Below are 7,308 nucleotides of genomic sequence, written 5' to 3' on the forward strand. Positions count from 1 at the left end.
ATACAGTGGGTCCAGAAAAGGCTCAGGGGAAGACAAGGGTGACAAAAAGGTATAGCATGACTGCCGCATAAAGAGCAACAAATTAAGATGGGACATTTCCACCCTGAAGATGGGAAGAGGCAGAGATTTACAAAATCATCGAGGAAAGGCTGAGTGAGGATTGAGCCATTTCTGTTTCTTTTAATGCGAGAACTATCAGGCATTGAAAGAAGAGAACAGGAGAGAGTTTAATGAAGGAAGGTGGTTCTTCACAAAACGGAGTAGGGCAATGGGCTCCTTAACCCAGGATGCTGGGCATCCTGAAAGCTTGTTTGGCTTAAAGGTGGAAACTGGGGGAAAAATAATGAGAGAGAAATGCACTGAGAGTTTACTTAATGCACAGTAACCATACTCTACTCAGTAAGTTTCTATTCTGATAACATTAGGAATGGGGAAAAGCATTAAAGAAGAACATCTTGTGTGCTTGCCCTGTTTTTATTCTTTAGCCACTGGCATCAGTATAGTCTTTCTTAGATTACTTATCCAAAGCATCTGTCAGATGGAGGTTGCTCAGGAGACAGTCAGGTGCTAATATACAGCTTGAGGTTCTGTAGCCAGCAGCATGAAGGGGGTTGCTGATGTGGCTCTCATCATCCGAGCAGGGTTCAGCTCCCCCAGCCAGCTGGGCTGCCAGTCGGGCAACCTTTGGTACCAGGGCAGTCGTCCAGGGAGAATGTCCCTGCTGCTCTGCCAGTTGTGTGGTCTCCCCCTGAGCACAGACACGGGGAAGGCAGCTTGCTGCGTTCTGGAAAGCAAAGCAGAGAGCAAGAAAGACAGACAGAAATGGAGGGCGAGGAATTTCTCCAGCCAAATTGTATTCTTTCCATTTACTCTCATTCACGTAACGAAGTATTTATCATCACCCAGCCTTATGTGTGGTTTTGTTCAGTTTCTCGAATGGAACACCGATAGCACAAGACTTTCTCACAAGACCTTATTCAAGCACAGCACACACCCAGTCCTTTCATAAAACCCTCTCCTCTGACCTTACCTGGACCCTGGCTGCCCACTGGTGGGACAGCCCTGCCATCACTTGCTCTCATGGCATCTCTAGCTAACACAGTCCTCCTCCAGGTCACTCAGCTGAAGACAGCCTAAACCCAGTCCTGGCTTTTTGTCCCTGCACCTGGGTGAGCAGAGCATCAGAAGTGAACGCATGCCACCCTCTTGGTCTTCCCTCTCCACACCACCTTTCTCCTCTCCTAGAGATTAAGGTCGTAGAGGTAATAAAGGGAGAGCAGAGCCCTTGCACTCAAGGGAAGAGCATAAAAAAGCATGGAGAATGGGGCCCCAAGGCCCAACACTGGACAGTTAATTAGTAAGGGATGGCAGATACCTAATCAAAGGGATTCAGGCAGCTCCTGAGGGATTTGGCTGGTTAGAGGGGATCATAGAATCACAGAATGGTTCAGGTTGGAAGAGACCTGAAAGATCATCTAGCTCCACTCCCCCGCCATGGGCAGGGACACCTTCCACTGGACCAGGCTGCTCGAAGCCCCATCCAACCTGGCCTTGAACGCTTCCAGGGATGGGGCACCCACAGCTTCTCTGCATGACCTGTTCCATCCAGTGTCTCATCAGCCTCACAGTGAAGAATTTCTTCCTAATATCTAATCTGAATCTACCCTCTGTCAGCTTAAAACCACCGTTACCCCTTGTCCTGTCACTACGGGCCCTTGTAAATAGTCCCTCTCCAGCTTTCTTGTAGACCCCGTTAGGTACTGGCAGGCTGCTGGAAGGTGTCCCCGGAGCCTTCTCCTCTCCAGGCTGAACAACCCCCCTGTCAGCAACCACACTGTGCCCTGCTGCAGGGAACTGGTTGGGGGCGGGGGGGGCAGGATGCTGCAGTTCTGACTGCAGGGGCTGAGCTCCCCCAGCTCCAGGGGACAGTGTGGGAGCGCGGCAGCCTGCTGGGAGCGGACAGAGGGGCATCCTACACCCTCCTCACGCATGGCTGGCAAAGCCGGCCAGAGCTGCACCGGGAAGAGGCCTCTTCTGGCAGGTAGTCACCCTTGCTGATGACAAAAGGTGAACCAGGGTGCCATACTGATATACCAGGAGACCTAGGAAGAAATGAGTTGTATAGAGCTGTGAAAGCTCAGAGAAAAGGACATTTGAGCATCCAGGGACGAAGAGGAAACAGGGAAGAACCGGATGGAGAGAAAGGGAGTGGGACAGATAAAACAGAAGGTAGCACTGCAAAGCCACAGTAATTTCTGGCAGGTGGTAGCACTTCACCACAGGCAAGCCTGAGTCAGCAGCAACAGTGTCCTGAGCAAATCCAGCTGGAGTGACACTCTAGCACTTTGACAGAGACCACCAGCTCCCCAAAACGCTGCCGGTACAGTACCATGCAGAACATGGTGAAAGCAAAGAAAAGTTAGAGAGATATGAAAGAAATGTTACACCCCAAAAAGGATTTGTGCATTCCTCCCCCGTCCACATCTCTGCCAAGATTTAGCAAGAGCTGAGGGTTTCAAGCAGAACAGATCATGTCCCAAAGCTATCTGAGCCAAGGGAGCTCAGGCTCAGTTTTGGGAAGTCATGTGCTCACCTGTGATGGTAGGCTCCCAAAATCCCTCAGGTGTAAGGGAAGGAATAAGAGAAGGAAGAACAGTGTCCAGGGAATCTTCAAACAGACAAAAATCCCCTACCTGCCTCTTTGCATATACCTTTAACCCAGAAATGTTTCTTCAGAACAGAAAAGATAAGTTTTATTTCTTTCCCCCAATTAACAAATTATCCAACCAAAGCCAACACAGGAAACATTCAGATGCATTATCCCACAGCTTTGTTTTATGCCATTACTGGGAACGTCACACCTTCACCCCCTTCCTCTATTGGATCTGAGCCACAAGCCTCAGGGCCAGAGATTTATAAGATCATGGAATAGTTTGGGTTGGAAGGGACTTTTAAAGATCATCTAGTTTCAACCTACTGCCATGGGCAGGGACACCTTCCACTAGACCGGGCTGCTCAAAGCCACATCTGACCTGGCCTTGAACGCTTCCAGGGATGGGGCACCCACAGCTTCTTTGAGCAACCTGTTCCAGTGTCTCACACCCTCACAGTAAAGAATTTCTTCCCAATATCTAATCTTAAATCTGTCCTCTTTCAGCTTAAAGCCATTACCCCTTGTCCTGTCACTATGGGCCCTTGTAAATAGCCCCTCTCCAGCTTTCTTGTGGACCCCCGTTAGGTACTGGCAGGCTGCTATAAGGTGTCCCCAGAGCCTTCTCTGCTCCAGGCTGAACCACCTCAACTCAGCCTGTCTTCATAGGAGAGGTGCTCCAGCCCCCTGATCAAACTGTTGGAGATCAGATCCAGATACTGCAGTTGCCTGCCACAGCTGCACCTTCCCTCCAAACGTGAGCCAGATCCAAGCCCTGGCCAGACCCAGCGGCCTGTTTCAGAGGCAGGGCTGTAAACTTTTAACTTCTTTAGAGCGGGCACGTGCAACGCACACGAGCAAGCTGTGTGAAAAAAAGCAGAAGAATGGAAAACCACCCCATTCATCAAAGCAAGCGTGGGGGCTGGCAGGTAAGGCCATCCAGACCCACGCTGTAACCTCAGGGCCATTTTTATTTGCTCCCAAGGTGCTTCCCTCCCCATCCTCCCCGCGCACCCGAGGGGAATGCGGTGGAGCCTGCGCAGAGGGTCCGGGAGCGCCGCGCCGGCCCGGCTGTCCCACCAGATGGCACTGGAAGAGCAGCGCAAACCCCGCAGCCCCTGCGGCGCTCGCCTGGGCGCGGCAGTGCTCGGCTCTGCCCCGCTGCTCCTGCTACCCGCACGGGCGGATTTATCGGGAAGATCCCAAATGCCCCGCGCCCGCCAGCCAAGGGGTCCCCGCACGCCCTTGGGACCCCCTGCGCCCATCGCGGGGGGCGCTCGGGGCGAAGGGGCACACCTGCCCCCAGAGCAGCAAACCCATCCCATGCGTCCAGTCGGGATGGGACAAGGCAAAAACCATCTGGAAACAACCCGCTGGGGAAGTTTCGATGCCAGGCAGCGAGGGCTCCAGCTTTGGGGTTCAACAGCACGCAGGAGCCTCCTCGTGACGCAGATGTCAGCACTGATGGGGAAGGGCACTTTGTGTTTTCGAAGGGCACGCTGTCCAGGTGCCCGCGTCACCCACTTTTACCAGCCTAAGACACAGAAGTCATCATGGTAAAGCTGACTTTAAAAGGGTGGGCAAGCGGCGCTGCCGGGCACCAGCCCCCAGCACTGACTCAGAGGGCAAAGGGCCCTGCGCTGAGCCCCTGCCGGCCCCGGAGCTGCTGGCTGGGCCTGACCCAGAGGGCAAAGTGCTGCTGGCTGACTCACGCTGACCTCCGGCACCGCGGCCCACGTCTTAAGACTCTGCCTCCAGTTCAGTTATTTGCCTGTGTCACATTTTAAGACTGGGATAGCACGGCACACCACGCTAGTCCTTGTGCTGCCTCTGCCCTTGCTGAGCTGAAGGATCGTCATCAGACCCCCCAGTGCTCCCCACCACCAACCACCCGCCCGTGGCAGACATCTCACCAGACACTGCTGGCCCGCTGCAGCACCCACCGCACCACAGCCTAGCGCTAGGAAATAGTTCAGGCTGGAGGTCTCTCCTGCAAACCGTGCTCGAAGCAGGGATACTTCTGAAGCTATACCAGGCAATCCAGGCCAGGTTCTCTGCTTACAGTAACCCAGTTTCTGTAAGGAATATATTTCTTAAGGACTCTTCCTCTCCTTAAGACCCACAAAGCATGCAGCGGTCATTTCCAAGCATGCTTTATACATGTCCCCATGGTACTGACTTCAGCTGTAGGTATTAGTGACAGCAGCCCCTAACTCTTGGCCAGGACGTGCAACCTGTGCTGCCATATCTATAGCCCCATAGCACATATGCTCCAAAGAATACACTCTCCTACCCATCTCCTCTCGGCGTTGCTGCTCACTGGAATCCAGTTCCTTGTCCCTACCAGCTAACCAAAGCAACAGTTTGTATATCACTACCGAAATAGCGTCTCCACACATCTTTGAACAGTTTGCTTAACACCATGATCAGTGCTTAGACTTTAAAAAAAAAGACTAGGAGTTCAGTTCCTATAGGGCAAACTTTAAAGACAACAAACATACACACGTGTACGGGCACTGACAGACCACAAGAAGAGATAGGTGCCTGCCCTGGCACATCTCAGTTCTAAGCCCCACACTGAGCTGTTTGTGCATGAGGGCACTGAAGCACCGAGGGCGTTCGGATAGCAGAACATGGCTACATTTGAAAGCACCAGTTCCACTACTGCCAAACTATCAAGAGAGATGAAGAAAAAAACCCCTCTAAAAATCTTTAAACCCTGCTTCTGCAAATTTGACCAGGGACCGGTTCTAACTCGTTCAGGAAAGCATTTGAATGACGAGTTATGATACTGGTGGACATGAAGGCAAAGCTGCTATTAGACTGAGGGAAGCGTTCAGTAAAAGCCAATACAAACTCTGCTGTCATCCAAAGCTGTTTTGGTCCACTTTAAACCAGACCCACCAAAGTTCTTGTTCTGGCATCTTAATGTTGCCTACCTCCTTTGTGCCTCCTGTGCGCTAAAGTCAAGACATGTTTCCTTTCCCCTCTATCTCAGATGCTCCTGGGGACACCTCCAGGTGCTGCAGTTCTGCTTTGTGGTTTGCTCCATACCCAGGTCCAGCCCTTGCCCAAATCCCTCCCAGGCACAGCCCAGGGGAGGTCACCGAGGGCAGCCAACCCAGGAGTCAGCATGCTCTTGCTGAATTGCTTTTCAGGAAGCACTTCACCAGTGCTAGCCACTTCCCAGGTGATGTTCACCTGCGGGCCCAGTCGGTCCCTGGAGATGGTGGCCCAGTCCAGGGATTGCCAGAAGCCCTGCAACAAGGGGTTTCAGCAGCATGGCAGCACATGGTCATAGGTGAGACTGAACTTGTAAGCCCTGGTCACAGGTGTCACCAACCCATGCAGGCTGGCAGACCAGGCCAGGAGGGCAGGGGAGCGCCATGCCTCTTTACATCCCCAGACCACAAGACTCAACACAAAGGCTGCAAGTACAGGCAGCTCCCTCCTTCAGGGAACGTCTCTTCAGCCTTCTTCAAGAACCAAAAAGCCACTCTCCTAAGCAAGCCAGCTGCCTCTGCCCAAACATGTAGGAGCTGCCATCCTGCAACATCTGGGAAAGAAAAAGGAAGCCAGGCCATTGCAAGTTACCTGGCTGGCCTGCCCCAGACACGAGGGATTCGGGCTCACCGCAGGCTCCCAGCAGCAACAGCTGGCAAAACGCGGCTCTGGCCGGGAGGCACCAGCTGCTGCTGACCGACCGATCCATGCTCGAAGCAGCGCCAAGGAACATCCCTCAGAGCCCCAACTCTAGATGAGGGCACACAGCTATAGCTAATGGCAGCTGGCAAAATTAAGCTATCAGACTAGAAGGGCACTACATCCTGCGATGTGCTTTTCTTATTAGCATGGACAAAGCTATTAACTTGGAAGAAAAGACATCTAAAACTGTGTCTAAATTGAGAATCTATTGTTCACATAGCATAATGAGCACTCAGTGGATTGCCTAGACCTCAAGGCATTACAATGTGTGTTAACTACATAGGCCCCAGTGCTCTGTTTTTACACATTAACAGCCCAGCTGTGCTCCCTCCTAGAGCGTTGTAGGCTTATGCTGATTTAACAGGATCAGTTCAGCTTCAGATCCTGCTCCCTCACCACCAAAGCTCAGGAGGACTTTGGGGATTTGGTTTCCTGTTTGTTGAGTTTGTTTGTTTGTTTGAATTCCTTCAATGGACATCCGTTTCTCTCCGTTTCTGCAGGAGTCCTCAACACAGCACCAAAGCTTTGTTCAAGCTAGCGAGTTTGTGGCTGCAATCCATACTGTGTGGCTGCAGTAGGAACAGTTACTGCACAGCTGTGAGACGGGAGTTTTAAGTCACAGAATGCAGAACCGACTTAATGAGGGGGAAACACATCCCACCTCAACTACAGTTCTCACAAAAGAAATGACAACCAATAACCAGACAGAACTCAGATCTTCCCTTTGACGTGTTTCTTGACTCTTTCTACATGCTACAGTCTGTCTCCCATTCGGCATGAACTTCTCCTCCCCCTTTGACCATTGTCCCTCTCAGACCGAGGGCAGCTCTTCTCAGCTGCCAAAGGAAACCAGTTATCTATTATGTGGAACATACTAAATGTTCAGGAAATAATTTTTTGGTTTGACCTGCTGATCCCCATTAAAAGCCTGGCCTTCATGCTTTACCTAGAGA

This window comes from Falco cherrug, chromosome 5 (assembly GCF_023634085.1).
Source record: "Falco cherrug isolate bFalChe1 chromosome 5, bFalChe1.pri, whole genome shotgun sequence".
NCBI classification, from domain to species: domain Eukaryota; kingdom Metazoa; phylum Chordata; class Aves; order Falconiformes; family Falconidae; genus Falco; species Falco cherrug.